Source organism: Anser anser (genome assembly GCF_964211835.1).
Source record: "Anser anser genome assembly, chromosome: 10".
Classification (NCBI taxonomy): domain Eukaryota; kingdom Metazoa; phylum Chordata; class Aves; order Anseriformes; family Anatidae; genus Anser; species Anser anser.
In genome coordinates, this window is record NC_139730.1 from 20,792,339 (window position 1) to 20,811,182 (window position 18,844).

Here is an 18,844-nt window from a genome sequence, read left to right on the forward strand (position 1 = left end):
AAAAATGCTAGAGAGGAACCAGAAAAAATAGAAAAGAACGATACAGTTTTTGAAGATAAATAAGGCACCTGACCTTACCTTCTGCTTCTAACACCCATAATGATCTGATATTTGCTGTACCAAGCAGATCATCCCTACGAGCTGATGGGTGAATTATTTATTTACATGTCCATTCACAGTTCAGCACCTGTGTTAGCTTTGGTACATACTTAGTTTTGACAGTGCCAGGTTATATGCTCCCCCTTTTGGGAATGTTTTATTCTATATCAGTCTGGCATTTCTGTAGTCACCAGGAGTATCCGTAACCTTGGTGAGAGGCCACTTTGTTGTTCCTTGATAAATAATTAATGAATAATACATCAAGTACTGGCATCTTGCTTTGCCCTGTTGAATTATATTGGGAGAACTTCAAATGTAACAAACATTAATTGAGAGATGACTCAGCTGAGTTTATTATTCATTTGAATTTCCACAATTGTCCAGCATGTGAATGAATGAAATATTTCAATTCTGAAAATGACTAGTGACATTCATGTGTTTATTTTAATTTCTTCTGTGTTTCTGGCACTGCTCACTATTCTTTTGTAACAAAACTGTCCCCCAGCTTGTTTTTTCACGTCTCAGATCACAGAAAGGTTGTGACATTCAACAGAGAGACAATATATATATATATATATTTTTTTTTTTTCAGTTTCCTGAATACATCTACCAACATCTCCAGGTGCATAAATTTCAGTAAGTGAAAAAGATAACAAAATATTGAGCACAGTAGGAACAGTGTTACAGCAAAAGCAATTGTAAAATCACTTGTACCATAGCTAATAGGATGCCCTTGGAAGTGTGCTGACAAAAGGGCCATTTTAAGTTCTGCACCAGGTGTGCTACCACAATGCACATGCTGACTGTGGGATGATGGCCTATGTAAACTCTACAGGCAAATGCTCAAAGTGAAGGTCAAACAACAGTTACCTACTGCAGTGATTTGCAGCTGCATCCATTGATTTCCTAGTGCACAAATGAGAGATGACATCAGATGAGCTTTGTGCTGGAGACTTGATTAAATTGGATGCTGCACCAGACAGAAAGGATCACAATGTTGTTAGAAGTTCTAAGAAAACATGTAGCACGGCTGTACCTCTGTCAGCTGGACCTGCCAATATTACTCTGTGAAAAAAACCTTTGAAGGTAACGAATCACTCCAGTCTGACATATTTTGTTTACACTAGCCTTATGGTTGTTTTAAATATGTTTTTGGTTCTGCATATGTTTAGATAGAGCAATATGACTGACATTATTTTTTGAGATTTCAGGTCTGACTCTGATGCATCTTTTTATTACAAGTGTATGCACAATCCACCAAGTGCACATTCCTTTCTAGGTACTGTAAATTAGCTACAGTATATGAATTTTTGCATGTAATATGATAGCATTTTATTCATGTTGGAAGTAATGATTGTGTTATGTATTTCTCGCCCAAAGAGAAATAGCATGACTTCAGGCAACAGAAATTAACAGTGTGAAACATTATTGTTTGTGATGTTGTTGATGTTTTAATTGCTGATCATTAATCTGTGTTCTTCAACTCCAGTGTTGGTGGAATTATAATTAGTCCAGTGTGTTTTGCTGAAATGTAGAAAACAATCACTCTGCCACTAATGATAGGGCATGTGGGACTCCAAAACTGAGTATCAAGTCAGTACTTCTGTTCCACAGTGCATATTTTTTTAATACTGATATTTCTGGAGAAAATTGTACTTGTCGGGAGAGTAACTAAAACTAAAGAAAACTTACAGAACGTGAGAACAATTCTTCAAAGAAAACCTTACATGTTTTATTTATTTCCATTTAGATACTAACTACATAATGATGTAATTACAAGTATCATGGTACATTGGAAGAAGAATTTGGACATACATATTTCTGGAAATGTAAATAGTGTCCTTATAGTTGATTATAGGCGTAACTTTCATTCTCTTGTACATATGTTTGAGCAGAATTAATTTAGAAGTTAATTAGAAGTATGTATACTCCATTTATTGGATGAATTTTATTTAGCCAAAGATCAGTTTCATCATGAATTGACGTGGTAATGTGTGCACGTAGGCATTCATGAAATTTTAAAACTGCATGTTTCAGGGTTACTTATGTTGTAGATCCAAATCTAGCTCTGCTCTTTGACAAAATTTATTTTAAGTTAGAATCATTTCTGTTCTTTTTTCAGCCTTTTATCTCAGGAAAAAAAAAAAAAGATAACTGGTAACGCTAGTCAAAAACACTCCCCTTCCCCCCTGCATTCCCTTACACCAATGCAAAAGGAGTCAAAGAACTGAAGATTAGTTGTACATTTGCACAACTTGTACAATACTGCAGATGTTCACTAGAGTAAATTTCTAAGGGTTATAAAACAGCTTTTACCATTTTGCCTTGTTTGCAGTGGCAGGGCTTTGCCCATGTGGGAAAGATGCTCCAAGGTATCAAACACATGGTATGACTGTAAACTTCCAAAGCTGAGTTGATGTAAATCCTAGTACCTTATTTAATTTTCTCTCACTTTAGCTGAAATCACCTGGAAACAAGTTTTAGTTGAACCACAAAACAGCCTATCGGGAACTAACTGATGAGTTTCCCGCTGAGGATTTTGCACACTATGACTGCATTGTCATCAACTCCATTTAGGCCACATTGATACATTCCCATTTTAAAGCATCCATAATCTGATCTGTCTCTGAGGTACTGCCACTTACTACAAAAGAGAGGACTGAATCTCCCCTTTAATGAGGCAGGGACCACTTCTCATTTGGCATAAACCAGTATTTAAATAATTTATTATCTAAGAATCTGTCACTTTCTGATTAAAGAATAAACTTATTTCCTAGTTAACGCTAATTCTGTAAAAATTCCATTAACCTGCTTCCCCCCTAAATAAATAAATTTGTATTCAGGTTTAGCACAGAAGCAAAGAAGTGCTTATTCAGAAATTATTTGGTGCAAGTCTAAAACCAGATGTTGTTTCCACACTAATCTCTATAATCAATGATGACATTCCAGTTGCCAGCAGACAGCTGAATGTCAAGCTCTTAATGACTGAATTTTCAATAAGGCTTCATTTCAGCTCAGTTTCAGATGCAATGGTACAGGAAAATTACAAAAGTTTCATGATTGAATAAAGTACATTTCTCATTATAGCTGTACTGGTGGACAAAATTTTGCATTTAATATCAATTCATTTTGACCATCAGTCTAACTGTGTTAGCATCAAAGCATGATGAGTAATTATGAGATTAAGATATAGATGGTTCAGATGGTTTAAAATCTGGAATCTACTTTTACAATATAGTTTAACTGTCAAGCTTTAAGGTGCATTAGTTTATGATTATTGCCTGATTCTAAATCATTTTATGGTAACATTCTAAATGAGAGCACCTGTATGGCTAGTGGAATATTCCTATCTTTTAAACTTGAGGTAAAACAAAGACAAGCTTACACACCTGTCCACAAAGAGACATAATAATAATAATTTATCACGGTGATTAAGAACACTTCCAGAATATGGGAAGTTTTAGAAATAACATTTAGCTTGTTTTTTATCTGTTGCCAAGCAATGAGACGTGTATAGCTGCAGACAGATGTGAGGAATGAATCCAGTGAATGCTTTGCAAGACCTTCAAAAGAAGGAAATAGAAGTCCTGACCCATAAGAACCAGCTGTGTGATGAATTTGGGTAATACTGACAGCCCGGCAAAACTCCCAGAAGGCATTTTGTTACAGCCAAAAATTTTTACATGGGAATTCGTTCAGACTTATTCTGATACGTTCTGGTTTGAAGTGTCAAGAGCGGGAAAAAACTAGCATTGGCTACCATGCAGCATAGCTGCTAAAAGTTGCCCACAGCTGGTGTTAACCCTTCCCAATTGCAAAGCAGATTGAGACTGGGTAGCTCTTGAAATGAAAATTGATGTTGGAACAAACCTTGACAGCTGTGACTTCTGCTGGTATTGTTAAGACAGCACTCATTTCATTGTTTCATTCACTATTATCATGCTGATTACAGGTCCTGTTGAATGTCTGCACAACCCAATCAGTCCTTCCTTCATTGCTCAGTACAATTGTTGCATTTATGTGAGATAACCCAGCATCCTGAGCAATGAACACTGACATTTCTTGGCAGAATATGCCATTGCTCATAATAAGATGCATTACAAAACACTGTGCCACGCCACAGCAAACTGCACTTCAAATGGTATAAATCCTTTCACTTTCATTTCTTTGCTTTTTGTTCTTTACACCTTATCTTGGAAGCATTAAATGCAACCAGCTTATTGGCTTGCCTGCCTTGCTGAAGGTCTAAGTACAACAGTGGTGGTGTCAAAATGACTAGATAATCAGAATGAGAAACTCTCTGAATGGAGAAAGGGTGGGAGGGAAGCAGGAAAATGAGCAAAGGATAAGATGAAAGAAGAACACTGAGGAGAAAAACTATTTCTTAATATACACTATGAACTTTCTCTTGCAAGTCTTGGATCTCACCCTAATTAAAGTAATTGGCATGTAGCGGTGTGTTACAGATGGAATTCAGGCACATTCTGTACTGGGCAGAGAGTTTAAATTTGCATTTGCTAGTTAGCTTGCCAAAGAGGTGTTTTATTTATTTATTTATTGTCTGCAAAAGGAAGAGTGGGTTACATGGCTGTTAAGAAAGAGGAGGCACATGAATGCAAATCTCCATGTTTGTTAGACTCAACTGCTTGAATGCTTATGCTCACCTTGCATTCAAAAGGAGTTTGAACCCCCCTAGTGATGTCCCTATCATAAATCCTCAGAATGAGAAATTTTTTTACTTGTTTGAGGGAGATTTTTTTTTTATGGTCTAGAAGTGGACAGGAGCTATTTCCACCAGAAACTAATCTAAATCATTTAATATTACTGGGATGACACTGGATGAAAATCTGGCCTCCTTCCTCTGCTCTGCTTCTTTCTACTCAGTGAATTCTCATCAACTTCTGAATTTACAAGGTGAAAGCACTGTAAAGGGTAATGAGTTTGCAAGAGAGAATTTAGCTTCCATTGGTGGAGAAAAGTGAGTATGTGGTAACTCTTCTTGTAAAGATCTTAGAGCTAATCAAATGGATCAGGAAGGTAAAGTACTTGCTCACTGGCTCCCTACAGGTCACAGCTCTCTAAGTCTGGTCTTCTGAGTCTAGAGAGTCTCTTCATGCATTCGCTGATGTCTGAGAAAAGCCAAGATTAGTTCAGTTTACTTAAAAACAGGGTTGGCATAAGATACTATAATTGGCACTGGAGAAGCCCTAAAAACTTTCATGGTTTGACTGAGGTTGACTATGCAGAACAGCTCTACAACCTCTAGCTGCCACATGACATCTGAAGAGAATGGGCAGAAGAATGAAGTCACAGGCTACGGCTTGGATACTGATTCCCAGTGTAGTTGTTGAGACAGGATTGCGAGTTTTCAAATGCAATGTCCAGTTCAAGAAGTATAAAGCTTGCACAAATCTCACACAATAGACTATGAGTTCTTAGCACAGCTGCGCGTCAGGGTACTCCTGTAAGGATGGGTTAGAAAGAAAGGAAATTAGCTGCCTATGTCATCTGTTTCCACATCTGTAAAACTAGGATAGGAACAGGTACTGTCTTCAGTCTTTCTGTGAGAAAAAATACCAACTTCTCTGGATCAGGGAACTGTATTATCTCTCAAGAACACAAGTCTGTCTTCTAAACATAACTGGTATTCTTATTCAGAATGCTATGCACACTCTCAGGGTTTATAGTTCCCTAATTCTCTTGTTCATAGTCTGAAATCACGGTGATTAAGCCACACAGAGACCATTAAGGAGGATGGAAAACCTTGATGTTTCCCTGAAAAAAAGAATAAAAATCAGTTATCCTGACTGCTATAGGTGTTCGTGTGTTCCAATGACATGTGCAAATAGCATACAATCAGTGGTGAGTCAGTGTCAGACTATAAAAAGACTATTCTGCAGTATTAGCTTTAATGTCTTACTGCTATTTGTGTCGATGTCAATGAAATGCCATTGATCAATAGGCTGCGGTGGCTTTGAGTCTAAGTTATGTAATGTGTTATTGAGTTTTGAATTTTCTTTATTTGCCAGTGGAAGAATTCAGAACCTCAAAGAATGGCTGAGGTATGTCTTGAATAGTGCCTTGAATAGTGTCTTAAATAGTGTCATTCAGGGGTGTCTGTGTTATGGTGACAAGGGCCTGTCTTCTGCAAATTGGTGTGTCTGTTCTGGTGTGGCACTTCAGTTCTACAGGGTTTCTCTCAGTGATTGCTGAAGTCTGCCTCAATAAGTTGAAGTAGGATATTTTGCTGTTAATTGAAGAAAAATGTGTTTGAAAGCCTCTTCCCTTAGTATTTTTTGATTTATCTTCAGTTCTTATGGTAAAGAATTAATATTCCAGGAGGAAATGTTCTTAGGTCATCTCTGCCCACAGGTTAAACACAAAAATTGTTACCAAAACCACTGGTGAGTTTCCTGGTAAAAGAGGATCATTATCTCCTAGGTGACAGTATCCTTTTTCTTTGCCTTTCATAGAGGTAGCAATAGTGGGAAGAACACAGTGAATCCTTTGAAATGGTAACAGTTTAAACACGGGTATGCAACTTCATTTCATCATGTCACCTGAGCAGGGGGTGAAATCCCAGGAAGTGCATCATTGCCTTCTTCCTTTGTCAGCCCTTCTATCCCTACAGACAAAGAAAACCTTAGCTTTCTCTTCTTCCAGTATGTCAGCATCAGTCTGTCTTTTTCTGACCCTGTTGTGCATCCAAGGGCAGCGGTCATTGGGTGGGAGAGCAGCTACATTGCAAGCTTGACAGTGGAGAAAAAGTACAGTAGCATGTCTTCTGCTTGCTCAGTGACCAATCTGCCTGAGATAAGATTGTGAAATTTGATACATCTGTAGATGTACAAAGCTGAAAAGAAAGCTTCCTTTGGAGTGCCTGAAAGGAGGCTCAGCTCTCATCCATTCTCATTGGGAACAGTAGCTCTGCTGGAACCTATGGCAACTAAGTAGATGCTGTAATAAAAACGTAGTTTAACAATCTACGAATTCTGATGATGTTTAAGCACCTTTACAAATATCTAAAGGCAGAAAACTATATGTAAATCATTGTAAAGTTTATCATCTCAGACAGTATTCCTCATTAAGTGTTTTAATGGCCTTTGTGGTGGAAAAGAACCAATGGTGACTAGTGGTGGTGGTCATACATGCTCTACATACGTTTAGTTTATTTCATATGTCTGACTATTTATTAGAGATGCAGATAAACTGAAACTTAATTTGAGTCAGTGGGACAAAGACTCGTGTATTGTATTTTTACGTATTTTTCTGGGTTGGAGATATAGATACAGATATAGATGATATAGATATAAAACATGTTTTTCTTCTGGTTATGCTGCACAGATTTTTGTAATTATCTTAAAAGCATCATGGGCTGGCACTGAAGTTTTTTTTTTTTTGTACTTTAAAAAGCTTGAACTTGAACTGAGTTGAATGGGTGCTACTAGAACACTCCCCACGATACTTACAGAAAGTAGTTACTGACTCATTCATGATAAGTTTCTGCCGTGTGCTTCTGCTTGTGCATCTGAAAGTGTAAGCAAAGCCATGTTGTTTAAAAGACACTATTTCTTATTATGTGCAAAATGATTGTTAACATTTTGTAGTCTTGTTTTTATTTCTCTCTCTCTTTTTTTTTTTTTTTCCTTTTTAATGTACTATCTTTATGGCACTCAGAATGAGTTCTGAATATAAGCAGGAAACTGTGAGATGAATAGATGGTGCTCTTTGTGCTTTGTGCTGTGTTTCCTGTCATCTTTTTGCATGTCTGACAGATCTGGTATTTTATGGGGAAAAAGTTATAATTTTTCTTAAGTTAGGAAAATAAGTCCAATGAATCCTGCTAAAAGGCAGTCTCATGCTGTTGTCATTAATGGCCTCCCCTGAGAAACTGGCAAATTGATAAATTAAGCTTTCCGTCTGTGACAGCCTTTCACACGCTCAAGATGTAGTCCTACTTTAGTTTTCAGCAGCGTTATATCAATCTACTCTAGAAACACTTTTGACTTACTACCTACATGTAAAATAGATCTAGAGACTTGGTGCATCAGTTCAAGCTCTAAGTCACTCTTTTGGCAATGAGAAGAGGCCTGAATTTTGTGTTTATGTTGCAATGAATCCCTAACTGAGATGTCTATACTGCTTCTAGCCTCTCTTCTTGAAAACCAATTAATACACATCACACTAGAACATGGTCTTTTTATTAAGACTCAGTTAAGGAAGATATCTTCTCTGGAGATATTCAAGGCCTGTCTGGATGCCTACCTGGGCAGCCTACTCTAAGGAACCTGCTTTGGCAGGGGGGTTGGACCTGATGATCTTTCGAGGTCCCTTCCAGCCCCTTCAATTCTGTGATTCTGTGATAATGAGGCCAAACTAGGTGAAGCTTTTAGTGTGTATTATACATAGTAGATCTTGAAAGATAGATGCAAAGTCAAATTTCACTTTGAACTTGCTTTCATCTAGTAGTAATAAAAATTCTATATGGTGCCTGTTCTAACAAGGAACTAATAAAAGCCTAAGCAAACTGAAACATCCTTATGTAAGTAAAGATAGATTTTAGTTATGTCCCTGTGAACATATGAAAGTGATGTTTTTCTTTCAAATTTTTTTTTTATAAATGCTGATAGCTTTTTTCATTGGCTGTTACTGGACACTACTAAATCATTACAATCTCTCTCTCTCTCTCTTTCTCTCTAACTGCAAAGAATTTTTATGTGATCTTGGACAGTAATTTAGCTAAATTGTCTTTATAAATGCCAAGAGGGGGTGCAGTTTCTTAGGACTGCATGTGTTATGTTGCTCTAAAAATGCAGAGGGTTAAGCTTTGAAAGACCTATGGTATTATTAGTATGTCTTGTGATAACTACTGAACTGAGATGCCACCACTAAACTGAAAATCTCTTAGGTGTGACAACTGGTACTGGCTGGTCTTAGTAGTCTGTTGGTGAGACCAGTGGAAAACTTGTTATATTTGCTTAAGCTTTTGTCAAAAATCTGAACTTAAGCTACAGTTTTTAAGAAAGTTGGAAGTGTTGTAGTTGGTTATGATGTCATTGAAATTTATAGGCAGAATGTGGCTGAAATAAACACAGGTTTATATAATATAATCTGTTTTACAGTATATATATTAACAATGCAGGCTACAATTAAGTAGTGTAGGAAAGAAAGATGATGAAAAACTTAAAAAAGTAGATAAGGTAGAAAGAAAATAGCATAGGTCATTCTTGCAGAAAAGAATCTTAAATTATATAATTGTTGTGGATTCAATGAATCTGCCAGCCTCTTTCTTGTTAAATAAAGGGCTTAATTGTTCAGTTCTTGAATGCTGTTTTTCTGTCATATTTATAAAGGAAACTAACTTTTTTTTGGTGTCAATTTTTAAACGATAAATACAATCCTTCTTAGGAATTGAGTGAGATGACTTTTTGTGCCCCATTACTGTTGCTAAGTGCTGTTATTCTCATAACAAAATCTAAGGCAATTGGCAGAATGCCTTCATCTTTATTGATAAATACAATGCATAAATACAGTAACTCATAATCAGAATAGTACTGTCTGTGACAAGTGGCAATGCCAAAGAAATTTCAGCATTCAGAGGAATCTTTTTATTTTACTATGTATGTGGTTCTCAGATCCTGTCTTGGCAAAGGTTTGATCAGTCTGGCTGTCTTTACTAATATAGCATGACAATTTAGTTGCGTATTGAAATATGTGTAGCATCCAGATGCAGACAGAAAAACATGAGAAACCAAAGTCACATTCTAGCCCCACAGTCTTCATAGCTTATTTGCTGGCTTATTTCAATTACTGAAAGCATGTGAGTAACGACTGACATGTCTCCCTTCATCTCCATTTTTGCTAACATTCACTGGTTCTAGCAAGTCTATCATCTTCCTTTAGTACATCTTTTTCCCTTCCTATGAATTCTTTAGAGTTTTAGAAGCCAATAACACACAAAGGGTTGCTCTTCTGTGTTGGTACTATGAACTTCTGTGCAGACCACAAGTGTCAGTAATTGGCCATTAATTTTCTTTGTTTAGTAACGAGACTTCACATCATAACCTGTTTCTGGTATTTATCCATCTTTTTGAAGTGTGTACTCTTGGCTCTCCTTATTAGGTTTCTCTGCCTCTTTTCGTACACCCAGCCATACTCAGAGAACAAATGTGTTCTATTTCCAGTTTCTCAGAGTATTATTTGTACATAATATATCACCATTCAATTTCTGAGGAAAAAAGAGCTTGATTTTTATTTTAGGAAATGAAAAACCCAGATTTCATTTGCAGTGTAACAAAATAGGAAAATCCCATTGATAATTCAGTGTTTTACATGCTAATGAAAGCTAAGTGTATTCTCGTAAAGGAAGAGGTGTTGTTCTTGGCTGTCTTACAAAGAATGCATACTATATTTCCTTGAGGAAACAAGAAGTAAGGTGGACCTACCTTTTATTTGTTTGAAGTCAAACTTGTGATCGAATTTTCAATAAATTTCACAGTGTAATTACAAATCTATCAGAGTAACACTCAATGGATATTGAGAAGATTACATGTTTACGCACAGACTTTTTTTAATCAAAATAATGAAACCATTCTGAATTATCATTTTACAAAGATGATTTTGTTCACCAAGATTTTGAGTAAGAAACTTAGAACCTGTTTGCTCAACAAGTCATATCTGTGAGTGGCCAAATATAAAGTGGGGGCACAGATTCAGAGAGAAAATGATAATACTGCTAATTTATTCTGAACAATTACTGCATGAAACCAAAGTTAAAATGAAAAATTTATGTTGCTTTCTTTTGTTCTCTGAGAAAGTTGACACAGGGCTTCAACAGGTTCATGTCTTAGAACATTAATCAGATTATATTACATTTCATGTGAGTGAGGATAACCTGACATCAGTAATGATGAGCGGTTAGTGCCTCCCATGACAAGGACTGAATCTGCTTTAAGTCAGGCAGATAAGGGAGGTTTAATTTCTGTGTATTTTATTGGGAGCACACAACAGAATTAGTAATGCAAGTATGAGTTGAGTACCATGGAAGACAGCAAATGGTCGTTTAAAAGCTGCCAGTGTTATTGTTCTTGGTTTACTGGGAGTTGAGGATCCAAATCTATTATTTGCCACTTCTCAACCTTATTGTATAAACCTGTAGTGTTATGCTGCTGGACATGGGATTTTAGAGATTTTGGAAATATTTATTAAAATGTATAAAAAATTATTTTTCTTTGGATGACTTTGTAGCCATTTCCCTTGTAATTGGTTACTGCGTTTCTCACTGCAAGGTGTATTCCTTTGCAAAAGTTGCTAAATTGTACACAGAAGAAGACTTACTGCTTTCCATTTGAAATATATCATAGTTAATGCGTAGACTTGGCAAATTTTCACTCTCTCTCCTCATGGAGAAATGAAGGAATGTTCCCTTACACCCGTTGCCTTTCCCAAAGGGATTACTTCCACTCCCAAGTGATTGGAGACATGAAATTCAACATTAGCCTACGCACAGAAGAAAGGGATGACATTGCCAGAAGTGTAAAGGATCTGAGTCCTCCAGTGCACCTAGGTGCCAGAACATCTGGAAATAAAGTTTCAAATTGATTATATGTATGTGTTAATTTCTTGTTCTTAGCATACAGGATGCAGCAATAATTTTATTTGATTATAGTTTAATAATTTATGGGAGATGTTAGGTGCAAAAGTCCTGCTGTAAATCAGTGGAGTTACTCTCTTAAAGAACCATCTCTTCAACTACTTTTATTTCTTCTTATTTGAAGAAATGGTAAAAATCACATGCACGCAGAAATGTGTGTATACATACATATATGAACAACAAACTATTTTAGTCAGTATAGGTAAATGAGTTCTGTTGATAAGGACTTACAAGACTATAGGAAAATTAGAAAGGTTCATCACAATGTTCTGAAAAATCTGTTAATTTATTTAACAAGATTTGAAAGAAAGCACTTTGGCCAGGTTCCTGAACTGACATTCTTTTGTCCTTTTTTATTATAGATCTTTAGAAAATTTAGTTTATTTACTCACACCCCTGTTTGATACTAGCTTATTGTTAGAGTTTTTGATGGTGTATCTCCTGGTATCACAAGATCTTGGGTCTAGACAGGTGAATCCAGGCTGTCTGTCTTCTGAAGAGGCAATTTCAAGCAAGGAAGATGGACACTTTCCAAAACAATGCTTGTTGCTGCAGAGAAGGAAGAAATCATCATTTTGGAGTTCATCATTAAATAAACTTTCAGTTCTCAAAAACTACCATTCATTTATAGGATTTAGCTAGACTGTTGTCCAAAAAAAAAAAAAGGTTCACTGTGCCTTCACCCAGCAACACACTGATAACTTTAAACACAAGTGACTGGATTCTAATCATGACTTTAAGGGTTTTGTTTGACTGGAGATGTACTGACTTCTTTTTGGCACCAATCTCATTTTTTCTCTGCAAGAAGTTAGGCAAGAAATTAGAAGCCTTAGTTCACTTCATTGTTCAGAAAACAATACCACATACAGGGCTCTGCTGATTGGGCTTTGCAAGCCTCAGTAAGACCTTTTTAATATTGAGGAAAACAGTACTGTACATGACTTCTATTAATTAATGCTTGATTTGAAGATCCTTACAGTTCTATCAACTTGGCCTGACCCCAACCACCATCCCATCAAGAAGAATATAGTCATTTAGGTTCTTATTTTCAAATTCAGTTCAGCTGTTACTCCTTGCCCATGAGGCTTGCTGTAGAATGTGGATGACAATCATTTCTTGTAAGTGTGTCGGTAGTCTGTTTGGTAACTGGGCCAGAAGTCCTTTTGAAGCAGTCAGTGGCTCTTTAAAGTTGAAATAATAACAGAAAAAATGGACTGTTCTCTAAGAGAGAGTACCATCCTGCTTCAGCCATCTTCCAGATTTTTTTGGGGGGGAATATGGTAGTGAGTTAGCCCAGCTCGCATACAGTAGATCTTCAGGGAGATAGGGAAAGGTCTTCAGATAGGGAGCCATCTTCTGTAACAGGAAGGGTGAATATGGTCTTCCATCTTTTCCAAAGCTCACCATCATGTTGAAAAGGCAGGTTTCTTTCATCCCCTGAGCTCCACCCAGCTTCTACCCTGATCATCATTCCCGTAATATCTCCTCTGGTGATTGTAGGAGGCATGAAGTAGCTACTATACTTGTGAAGATCTGCATGGCTTCCTTTTCTGATATTCCCCCTTTACCTTCCTTTAGAACAGCTTTAGTTAATTACCCAAATTGCCCATGTGAATCACATTGGAGAATATAAGATTCTTTCCATATGGCAGAATGTCTGGGTTTGTTTTCCAGTAGGATTAGACATTTTTTTCTCTGAAAAAAATATTTAAGAAAATCCTGGCCCACTTCAGGAGTCTTATTTTCAAGAATCCAACTTAATACAGGGAAGAAACTGGGTTTACATTATTGTTTTTCATCACTTTCTTAAGGTAGAGTGTTGGGGTTCCCCAGCTGCTGTGAGTGTATACTGCTTTATATCACTTTGCTGCCTCCTCAGCAGCCTAGTATTGCCTCCTGTGCAGATGCATAAAAGGAAGCTATTGGTAGAGGTGATTACACACACCAGACAGGGTGTGGGACCCTTGTTATAAGGGCGAAGTCAAACTGAAGGACTCATTTTTCCTCATAATATATGTTGCTGAAAAAGAAAGAAAAGATATCTAGATCTCTGTTTCGGAACAGGTATAGAAAAAAAAATACAAGAAAAGTAAAGAACATTTCATATTGGCAGGACATTAGAATGCTCAGTGTGTGACTGAATGCGTCTTTGCTAGTTGTACTGTTTTTTGTTCTTAAGCTGAGAATCGAACACAGCAGTATCCTCAAGCTTTATTACAAGAAACTAATTTAATGACACTGTATTTTTATTTATTTATGTATTGATTGATTGATTGAAGTGCGCCTTGAGAGAATCTACTCTTGGCAGTCTTAAAGATGAGCAAGAAATGGAGTGAGGATGTTGTTTGAACTCAGACACCAAAATGTCAATTAAAAGACAGTAGTCTTTATGTGTAAACGATCCCAGAGAAAACTTGGAAATGCTGTTGCAGATTTCCTGATGATACTCTTTTCTGTTTAGATAGGAAAGATGGTTTCATTAGACTGTTGGAGAATAATTTTATAGAAAGTTTCCCATGAGAAGTTCACATTTACCTTGTTAAAATTAAACACGTTAGTAAAAGGTCTTGGCTGAATCAAGGCTATGGGAACCCGGTTCAGTGACTCTGCTCTCACACCTGAATACTTATAAAGTAAAATGTGTAAGACCTCCAAAGCTTTATTCCTAATTTCTCTGTTCAGAGAACTGGTTTGATAATAGCTAAATTTCGTTTTCTCTCTGAAGAATTATTTTAGAAGTGTTATCATCCTAACTGGAAAAAACACATTTATTAATGCATTTATTTTTGTGTTTCAATTTGATTTATGGAGATCCAAAAGTGCTTGCCAAGAGTGTTTTTTTTGAACAGACAAATGGGACAATATATGATCTAAAGAAGCTGTGCTCTCTGAATGTGTTTGCAAAATGAGTCAGAATAGCACATTTGGAAGACAAGTCAGATAGGGATCACTAAGTTATTTGCCAGACAGGGGACTTTTGCAGACTACCATTACAAACTGCAAAGAATGAGAGGTAGAGGGTATTGGAACTGAATTATAGACTTCAATAACTTGTGCAGAATCATGGCTGTAGTCTGTTTCAGTCAACATCTCTATAATGATGGACTCTCTGGATATTTACCTGCTTCATCAGCCTGTTTTCAGATGAATAACACACATCTTGCTAAGTTGAAAGTTGAAACAGAGGGATTCTAACTGGATGTAAGCAAAAACCTTTTCACCTTGAGGACAACTGGGCATTGGATCAGGCATTGCCTGTAGAGATTGTGCAGTCCCAGACTGCACAACAACAACAAAAAACAGGTAAAAGAAGGAACTCGAAGAACTTGACAAGTAAAATATGATCGTATGACTCTTTATGTAGTGTAGTATGTAGTCAAAGTATGTACATACAAGTATGTAGTTGAAGAAATGCTTTTTCTTGAAATGTTGTATTCTGCAATGCCATAGGGTCTGTTGAAATGTAGCCTATAAAATAATTGCTGAATGTATCCCAGCATGAGGATTTTTCCAGGGTAATCAAATTAGGTTCTGGTACTTACTCATTTTAACATTGTTGTTTCATTCATGCTCTTAACTGTCTCTTAAGTCAGTTCTCATGCAATCTTCATTGAATTTGAATTGATTCAATAAAAATGCAATTAAAATTGTTGTTTAATGCACAAATGTTTAATATTTTGACTAATAAGTTTATTTATAAAGCTTTGCAGATGGGACCTAATGATATACAGGAGAGGTGGTGAACATTTAAAATGAAGGGACTACTGGAGCTAAAATAATTATCTTTGGGTGGTGGGATCTTAAGATATTCATAGAGGACTCCTCTAGGTAAGTTAAGTTTCTCAGTAGTCACTTGCTTCCATTTGAACACAGACAGAATCTCTGTTTTTTTTGGTTTTTTTTTTTTTTTTGTGGGAAACTTGTGAGGGAAAAGTAAAGGAAAAAAAATAAAAATGGTTTAAAAAAGCATATTTGGGTAACTTTGAGATTTATGAAAAGTTAGCTTTTTTTGGTTGGTTATGGGGGTGGACTGTAATTGCAGACATTTCAACAGTAAGTTGCCATTTAGCTTCTGGATACAAGACCAGCTCTTCAGTCCCACTTCTTCACATCAAATTGGGTGTTAGAAGGGGGCAGTCAATGTCATAAACCACTCTGGGCTCTTATGTAGAAGAAACAACAATGGAAAATATTTTTCCTTTTACCCCCTACTCCTCTTCTCTTCATGCTGACTGCTGAGAGGTTTTTAAAAGCCTATCACCATCATAAGCACATGGCTGGTTTTTACTCTATCAGGCACAGAGGAGGCAGGGCAGCCTTTTGAAATTTCTCAGCAGTCAGCAAGAATAAAGTGGGCATCCTAGTGGTAGGAGTAATTTTCAGCTTCCTGACAACAATTGGCAGAATGCTGGGAAAAGCTATTAAAAATGAAGTTCGATCACCAAAGTCTGTTTTGGCCTATATTTAATGAGATGTGTCAGCTAGAATTTACAATAAGTGGCTAATTGTTAATAATAGGCCTGTCTACGACACTCTGTGACTTCAGCAGATCTACACAATACAACCCCATGTGCTTCCTGGGTTTTTCTGTTTTGGGGACAACAGGTCAACTTATTGCCGTAGTGAAGGAACAGGATGTGACAGGAACAAAGGTATTGTTAACTTTATAAAAGTGTATTTATTATGTATTATTGAGCATATTATGGGGTAAATTACAACAAATAAGTTAAAAATTAAAAATGAAGATGTGACCTCAATATAGTTGTGGCATTTCTTCCTTCATAATTGCATTTGGGAACAGAGCAACAGATCTATGGGGAAGGATTTTTGTGCTGAAGGCACTGTCCAGCAGTTGCAAAGGTTATTTTGTTACTCTGGGCAAGTTACTACGTCTCTCTTTGCTTCAGTTTAGTCTGTGAAAAGGAATCATGCTTCTAGTAAAAATGGAAAATCTATGCACTTTGAAGTGACAGAGGGATAGTCATATAAAGTGGATTTATGACATAATGACTTAATATGACTAAATCTAAACCTAATATTCTTAAACTTTTGAATACTAAGCTTTTGAAGTCAGCTATGTCTATTAAATTAAACCACAATCAAATTCCAGGAAAATTTTTAAGAACAATTTGTGCCAACAGGTTTGTAGCTTGCTTGAAATTTTAGTTTCATGCTGGAGGGTGCATTAGACCAGTGCTCAGTGCTCTGTCATCCCACTGTAATGTATGGGTGTAGGGGTAACCAGGACTATGGTACTAGGGCCGTCTCCTGACTGTGTCGTGTTCTCAAGGAAGTTGCTGCCCGAGGTATTTAGTGCTGCAAATTTGCTTCCAGAAATTAACTAGTGCTATGCTTTCATTTCCTTCTGTCCTTGCATAGTTTGGTAAAGTTTCTATGGAGGGGTAATGTCTTTTATTAAATTCATTGATATAGTTAAAGGAAGGAGAAGAACTTTAAGACAAAATCATTTTTCAGCTTAGAACAGGTCTTGCCTAAATCCCATCACCATCATAGATAAAATACCTGTTGCTTCTGGGTTTGCTACTTAGCAATCATTTTTCTCTAGCAAAAGCAGAACCTACTTCTAAAGATGGTCTACTTCCCAATTTTCTTTATCGGACTTTTGTGTTTTCTGATAAAGAACAAAACCTGGGAAATTGCTTTCCTCATATATTTCCACAGTATGTTCTGAGGGTCTACTGTAGCTTCTGTACTTTATACATTTCCAGGAATCTTAGAAAACATTGTCTTAATGATCAAACACAAGTATCAAGAAATGACAGGAATGATGTGCTTTGTTTCTCACCTTTAAAAAAATAAAACTATTTGTTGAAATAGAGGGAAAATTGATAGAAATTGTGGACACTTTTAACAGTACCTGGTGGAAACAAGTTAACTGGTAGATGCTCTAGCACTGCATATGTTGAATAGGCAATGCTGGGAAATCATTAACACTGCATGTGCTTATGGTGGATGTGCATGCTAAATGAATAGTTTGAATTGGAAAGTGAGCTTGAGAGGTAGATGGCACATCATTATTGAGCTGTACATGGGAATGGGTCTTGCTAATTGAGCTTGAGGTCCAATATTTCAGTCAGTTTTTTTGTATGGAAGTGATTTTTCTTGATAGATTGGGTAATTTGTAAGCAATAAGCTTTTATCTTTTATTTCCACCTTGTCCAGCTGCTAATTGCTTCTTTAAAATGCTGTAAACCCATGAAATGCAGGAGAAAGTTATGCTCCCCCAGAAGGAAAAAAAAAAAAAAAAGAAAAAAAAGAAAAAAATAAAAAGAGAAACAAAATGAAGCAAAGCTGCCCAGCCTTGGAGCCAATCTTACTGTCTCACTTGTAAGCCACTCTCACTGACCTGAGTCTAAAAAATGTCTCTCTTTCCATTGATATCTCAGAGCATAAGGAGATAGGGCACAGATGTCTTACTGAGGTTTACAGAATAAAGTAAGAGACATAGTAGCAGTGTTCCTTCCTTATCTGTTCCTCTCCCTGCTCATGATATATTTTGAGGACTATTTTTATGCATTTACTTCCTTCATTTTCATTCTTTACTTTCTTATTCCAGGTACCACTTTTTCTTTCTTCTGTTGCACTTTCCCCTCCTTTTCTCTAAGGAAAATAAAACTGGAAGATTTTAAAAACATTTGAACAAAATAAGCAACCATCCTGTAATGCATACAGAGTTATGATGATAAAATTAAATTTCATCTTGGGCTTCTGTATGGAGCATTTAATTTCTTATTACGGAAACAAATATTTAGTTAATTACTCATACACCACCTGGCTTTACTTTACAAAGTACATTTAAAGCCTTTTGAAATACTTTCAGGCTGGAATTCTGTTAGTTTATTAATGCGATTAGAAAAAATATCCAGGAATACCTTACCATCTTTCTGAAAGCATCATTCAGCTTCTCAATTAGTAAATTTCTGTAAAGCAGTCTGGATCTCATCCAAGATCATCTTACATCTCACTTCCTATGGCATATTGTATCTAATTTGCTCTCACTTCTGTTGTATTCCTTCAAGAAATGGCTGGATCCTCTGCAAAGTAGGTAGATGCTTTCCCTTTTTGAGACAA

At 36.4% G+C, this 18,844-nt stretch overlaps 1 protein-coding gene and 1 long non-coding RNA gene across 8 annotated transcripts in view; one reads left to right on the forward strand and one right to left on the reverse strand.

Moving 5' to 3' along the window:
- LOC310904863 (uncharacterized protein) overlaps window positions 1-18,844 on the forward strand; it is a 499,219-nt gene that overhangs the window by 72,550 nt on the left and 407,825 nt on the right. Inside the window, exon 3 of one of the 7 annotated variants that reach the window (XR_014588645.1) lies at window positions 692-725. The exons of the other annotated variants lie outside the window; for them this stretch is intronic. The gene's annotated coding sequence lies outside the window, so the exon portion shown is untranslated. Of the gene's footprint in view, window positions 1-691; window positions 726-18,844 lie in introns of those variants that run through there. 7 annotated transcript variants of the gene reach the window in all.
- LOC310904871 lies at window positions 10,933-18,644 on the reverse strand. Its single transcript, XR_014588666.1, has 2 exons — window positions 12,730-18,644; window positions 10,933-12,301 (listed from the first exon to the last, which is right to left on the reverse strand). It is a non-coding gene; the product is annotated as an uncharacterized lncRNA (long non-coding RNA).